A 6,175-nucleotide genomic window follows, 5' to 3' on the forward strand; every position below is an offset into this window, starting at 1 on the left:
CTCGTCAAGGCCGCGATCTCCACGAGGCTCGTTCTCGTGACTTGACTTTATCCCCGATAGCCCCGTGGACGCGGGTTCGGGAGCTTCTCGCAACCATTATCACTGGCATGAAGAGGATAAATAAAAAACGGTTTTCAAAAGAATTATCTAGGTACGAAAAATAGCTAAAATAGATAGATTTCTAGCAAGTACTGGTATATTGGATATCTATTAATTGAACCTAATATAGATGATAGAGTTAGAATTTAGATTTGTGCTATAAATTTTATGCGTATGATACATAATTTTCTATCTAATGCAAAAGTATTTTTTTGCATGATTGATACTTATAATGTCACTAGCATGAAGGAGACAAAAAACGATTTACGAAGTATTTACAGTTATCTTGTTTTAAGAAACATTCCCTTTTCTTTCAAAAACATATCAAGGTGGCGTTGTTCAGGTGATTCAGGCGCAAAACGTAATTTTACATGTCAAAGACTGTTCACGTGTAATGTGTACTCTTTTGACGCGATCCCGATCAGTGGCGGTATTCCGGCGAAAGAGTTAACAAAACTATTTTCATTAAATATAATGATAGCATACTTTCTTTCAGATGTATTCCACAGTTTTGTCCTTTTCAATAATTATTGCGCAGGTATGTAACATACCTTCTATTCTCGCAGTAATGAATGAGAAATTTTGTTTCATTATGGTTTGATATGAACAAGACGCGAGTGCGCGTATCATATAATTAAATGCATTTTATTTAAATCAAAATCTTGAATCTTGTCATAACGATCAGAAAGAATTTCTGGTTGTTGGTCTGGTAACAAGATTTGAAATTTTACTACTAGAGAGAACTAGAATTATATATTATAAGTATTATATTATTTATTACATTATAACGATTTATTACTATTTTTCAGTTTGGTTTTTCATTAGTAGATATCTTACAATAGTAATTTTAATCTCAGCGTTCTGTAGCAGTTCATTTATTGTGTCAGTCGACATAAGTCGGGTGAATATGCTGCATTGTTTTACGACGTCGTTTAGTGAAGTGGAACAAAATTATGCGTACCATGGCTGATGAGAAAACCTCTTCTCTTTCCGCCGTCAATATAATTTTGAGAAAAATGTATAGAAATTTTGAAAGTTACAGCAATAGGATTAATTTGAATTACTCTATGTTACATATTGCTTTGTAAGTATGTACCTCATAGATTATGGGTGCATGATCCCAATCAGAAATAGTTTCTCGAAAAAACGTTTCGATGTCGAAAATAAAAGCCGAAAAAATTTTCGAACTTGTTATTGATTTTGACGGATTTTTTACTCCAATTTCAATTAATTTTCGAATTATAAATAAAATCTTGAATTGATCTTCCAAACGATATTGGGAATTTGAGACCAATATCTAAATTTCATTAATTTATAAATCAAGATCGTTTCGATACCGATTCGAGCTAAGAATAATGTCGAAGATATTTTTCCTTGATTTTGTGCTCATTTATGATAACGGACAGCTAATAGGTTGTCAACATTTATGGTAAAAGACATTATTCCCTGAAATTCTTCAACACAAAAGTGACGTAATAAGATTATATTAACTAAACTACGAAATACAAATAAAAATAATGTCATTCAGCAGGGATAGAACAATAAAATAGGATACAAAGATTACTACAAAAAAAGATATAGACTTTGTCGATAATTCTAAAAAACGTTCCAATTTGTATACAAAAATTATAAAATTTTCTAAAAAGTTATAAAATTATTTAGAAATTCTGAAGAATTTTGAGAAAGCTTTTAGAGCAATATCGCAATTGTATTCGGAATAAAATCGAAAATAATGTCAATTTGAACGCAAATATTCAAAATATAAGATTATGTATCACATTATCTACACCAAAAATATTTAAAAACGTATCAAACTCTGATTGCACTTTCTACATACGTAATTTTTATTACTCGAAAATGTTAAAATTTCGACGCAAGTTTCGGCGTCGAAATTTGACTGCTCCGAAGAAAAGAGGAGCAGGATATGTAATCCGGAGCACGCGTACGCTCACCACGGTTTTTCGACAAATTCTCCACAACGTTTCGCGAGCATTATAACGATTCCTGACGAACTTAGCTCGGATCGTCGGGTATACGAATCCCGTCCGAGTCATTGTAGAGACTTGTAAATTAGTTGGAGTAAAGTGCTGAATAAAGACGTGATCGGATTAAAGTGCCAGGACTGGTTGTTCAGAACTCCTTATTACTTCCTCTCTATTTCTTGATATATATTTAATATATATACAAGAAAATATCTATTAAATTTATAAATAAACCTTATAAATTTACAATATTTAATATAATATTAAAATTCGCATTTGAGAGAATATGTTCTAACACATTGCTAAAAATCATCTTTTATAAAAAATAAATGGATAGAATGGATAGATTTTCTTGTGGAACAATGGTTACGAAGGGATACCAATATTTAATAATAATAAAATACATGTGTCATTGTAAAGTTTTATATTTATGGGTACAAAAGTGTTTCGGGTACCAACTGTACGAGATGATCCGAACCCGAGGATAATGGTATTTTAAACAATTATTATTAGGTGGAGTCTGTATAGGTATATATCAAAGATGTAGACTAGCAGGGGGAATGAGATTAAAAGTATATATATCATTATATAGTAGGAGGCTCTAAATCGTTCTGGGTTTTTCCCTCAGTAAATGATTAAGAAGAATGTAGGAATTAGTCTGATCTCGAAAGTTAAGTAGAATAAAATTAAATCTGCTGATATAAAGAATATTATTAGTATTAATAATATATTAATGAATATAGTTAATTTCAATGGATTTTCTTTAAAATTTAGGCATATAAATATTAAGGGGGGATCCCGGTTTAGAAGGTCAAAAAAATCTATTTTTGTTTTATTGCATAAATCGATAGATAAACTATTCAAGAATAAGTTCCGAAAGTTATACGGGCTAATTCGACGTATTTTTAACCTATGTAAGTATCCAATAATTTAAGACTTTCTTACTGAAAACTTTGAAACGCGTTTTCTCCAATTTTTATTTTTACGTTTTAACATAATTGGCGAGCACGATAACACGAAAACTATAAGAGCAATCAAAATAAAACAAAGTGTATTCTTTTCACAATAAAATTATCTTCAAGTTAAACTAAAAACATTTGTAAAAAAAAATTGTTTAACAATTTTTAGAGTCCATCAAATATAATTGTACGTACCGTAAAAATGCACATTTTTCTTTCAAAACGAAAAAATTGTATATTTTTCGAGTTTTTCTATATTTTTTTTAGTTTAAATAGAAGAAAAATATATAATAAATTAAAAATCGTTGTAATATTTCATTCCAGATAAGAAACACGAGCTACATCTTGTCCGCCAATTAGCACCAGTAGCGAGAAAGCATTTTACTACTTAATCTGGGACGCCGCCATTTTGTGACTTTTTTACCCGAAAAAAATTTTTTGGTACATTTAAAATGTGTATTAAAGTATCCCTAAAAGCTAAACTAGTCTAGTTATTTCTATCCATATAAAAAAAATTATTTAAATACACCTTTTTTTTGACCTTCTAAACCGGGATCCCCCCTTAAGCTTATGATTCACATTGTGAGGATAATTAGGGTGATTGAGTAGAAGTTGCAGCCTCATTCTATAGATATATTAAATCATTCTGTGTCTTTATATAAGAATGAGAAGATTAGAAATAATCTGATTATATAGCATAAATTATAGTAAAATATGGTTATTTTATTTAATTTGATTATAAAGTTTATGAATAAGATTATTAAAGTAAATTTTATCATAGGTTTTAGTTATTTATGGTTTAAAATATGTGAGTTATTTAAATTTTCTAAAGTTAAATAAATAGTATAGGTCATTTCCATTGAATCGAATGATTATGACTAAAAGTCTTAGCCCAAGTGCTCTTTCACATACTCTGAAGATTAAGTAGAAAATTATGAAGAATTCTATTTTTATTACTATTGTTATACTATACATTAAGATTAGTATGTTTATTGTTATTAGTTCGATTATTATTAATATGATTAGCATATGTTTGTAGGCCAGGGTTAATAATAGTATGGAAATTATGAATATTTGTATGTAAATTATAATATCTAAGAAAATCTTTATTTTTTGTTTTATAGTTTAGGGACTTAAAATACTAATTTTGTAAATTAGGGATATAAATTTATTTTATTAAAACATAAAACATGAAAAATTAGTTCAAAAAAATATTTTTATTTTATAATTTGTATACCTTTAATTTCCAAAATTAATATTCTTGATAAACTATTTTTTGAATTTATTATTGATTTTAGGACTTTTTTTATTAGGCTTAATTATGACTAAATTTTCTGATAGTTTATATTTTTTTATTATTTTTTTGATTTATATAATTGTTTTTTTAATAATTATAAATTTGTTTAATATGAATATTATGGTTATGATGTTGGTGTTGTATTCTTTTATGATTTTTATTGTTATGTCTATGTGATCGAAGAATTATATGTATTCAGTTGTTGTGTTTTTAGCTTTAATTAGGGGGTTATTAATTATTTTTTTATATTTTACTAGTTTAATTTCTAATATACGAAATAGTTATTATTTAAATAGGAGTTTTATGTTGGTTTTTCTTATGAATATATTTTTGTTATATATGATTAAGGCGGACGTTGGAGGTGGAAATCTTTCTTATTCTTTGTTTATGAATTTTAATGTAGCCTCTGTATCTGGGATGGATATGTTGTTAAATTTAAATGAGAGGGTATTTTCAAATATTTTTAATATTTATTTATATCCTTAAAGTAATATTACTTTGATATGTATGTTTTTTTTGCTTTTAGTTATGTTTATAGTTATTAAAATTTGTCTTGTTAAGTCTTCTTTGGCTTTACGGAAAGTTAATAAATATAATAGATTTATTTTTTAATTATTTTTTATTTGTTTTATTTGTTGGTGTTTATGAATAAAATTTATATTTTTATTAAAAATTCAATGATTAATTTGCCAACTCCCATTAATATTTTTTATTGGTGGAATTTTGGTTCTATTTTAGGTCTTTATTTATTTATTCAAATTTTGAGGAGGTTATTTTTGTCTATTCATTATTGTCCTAACGTAAGTATTGCTTTTGATAGGATTATTCACATTGTTCAAAATGTTTCTAATGGTTGGGTTATACATAATGTTCATATAAATGATGCTTCGTTTTTTTTTATTTGTTTATATCACCATATTGGACGAAATATTTATTATAATTCCTTTATTTTGGGTCATACTTGGGTATCTGGTGTGTCAATTTTATTGTTATCAATGACTACTGCTTTTTTAGGGTACGTCTTGCCTTGAGGGCAAATATCCTTTTGGGGTGCCACTGTAATTACTAATCTTGTTTCCACGGTCCCATATGTGGGAAGTACTTTGGTTATATGGATTTGAGGAGGATTTTCCATTAATAATTCTACGATTAACCGGTTTTTTCCTTTCATTTTGTTTTGCCTTTTATTATTTTATTTTTTGTTTTTATTCATTTGTTTTTTTTACATTTATCAGGGTCATCTAATCCTTTAGGGACCAATAGGGATTTATATAAAATTCCATTTCATCCGTTTTTTACTATAAAAGATTTACTTGAATTTGTGATTGTTATGTTTATTTTTTATATTGTTATTATGGAGTATCCTTATGTTTTGAGAGATCCAGATAATTTTATCCCTGCAAATCCACTCGTTACTCCAACTCACATTCAGCCTGAATGGTATTTTCTTTTTGCTTATGCTATTCTTCGATCTATTCCAAATAAGCTTGGGGGGGTGGTTGCATTAGTTATGTCATTAATTATTCTTTATTTTTTACCTTTCATTAGTTCTAAGTACATTAAGATGTCTCCAGTATATGTTTTACACCAATTAATTTATTGAGTTTTTGTTAATAATTTCATTTTACTTACTTGGGCAGGCGCCCAAGTAATTGAGGAGCCCTATGTTGTTATTAGGGAATAACTGTTATTTATTTTTTGTTTTTTTTTGTTTTATATGTTAATTATAGGTTGTCTAAAGGTTTTAAGTTTAATACTGAGTAAATTTGAGAGGTTAGGTGTTGTTTTAATTTTATTGAAGAATTTAGATTAGTTAAATTAATATTGCTTAAAAAGGG

The 6,175-nt window shown here is 27.5% G+C and overlaps 1 pseudogene; it reads left to right on the forward strand.

The window, feature by feature from the left end:
- The first annotated feature begins 5,011 nt into the window (after window positions 1-5,011).
- Window positions 5,012-5,974, forward strand: LOC108725679 (cytochrome b-like; annotated as a pseudogene).
- The last annotated feature ends 201 nt before the right edge of the window (window positions 5,975-6,175 follow it).

This window comes from Mycetomoellerius zeteki, unplaced genomic scaffold, assembly GCF_001594055.1.
Source record: "Mycetomoellerius zeteki isolate Tzet28-1 unplaced genomic scaffold, Tzet1.0 scaffold351, whole genome shotgun sequence".
Lineage (NCBI taxonomy): Eukaryota > Metazoa > Arthropoda > Insecta > Hymenoptera > Formicidae > Mycetomoellerius > Mycetomoellerius zeteki.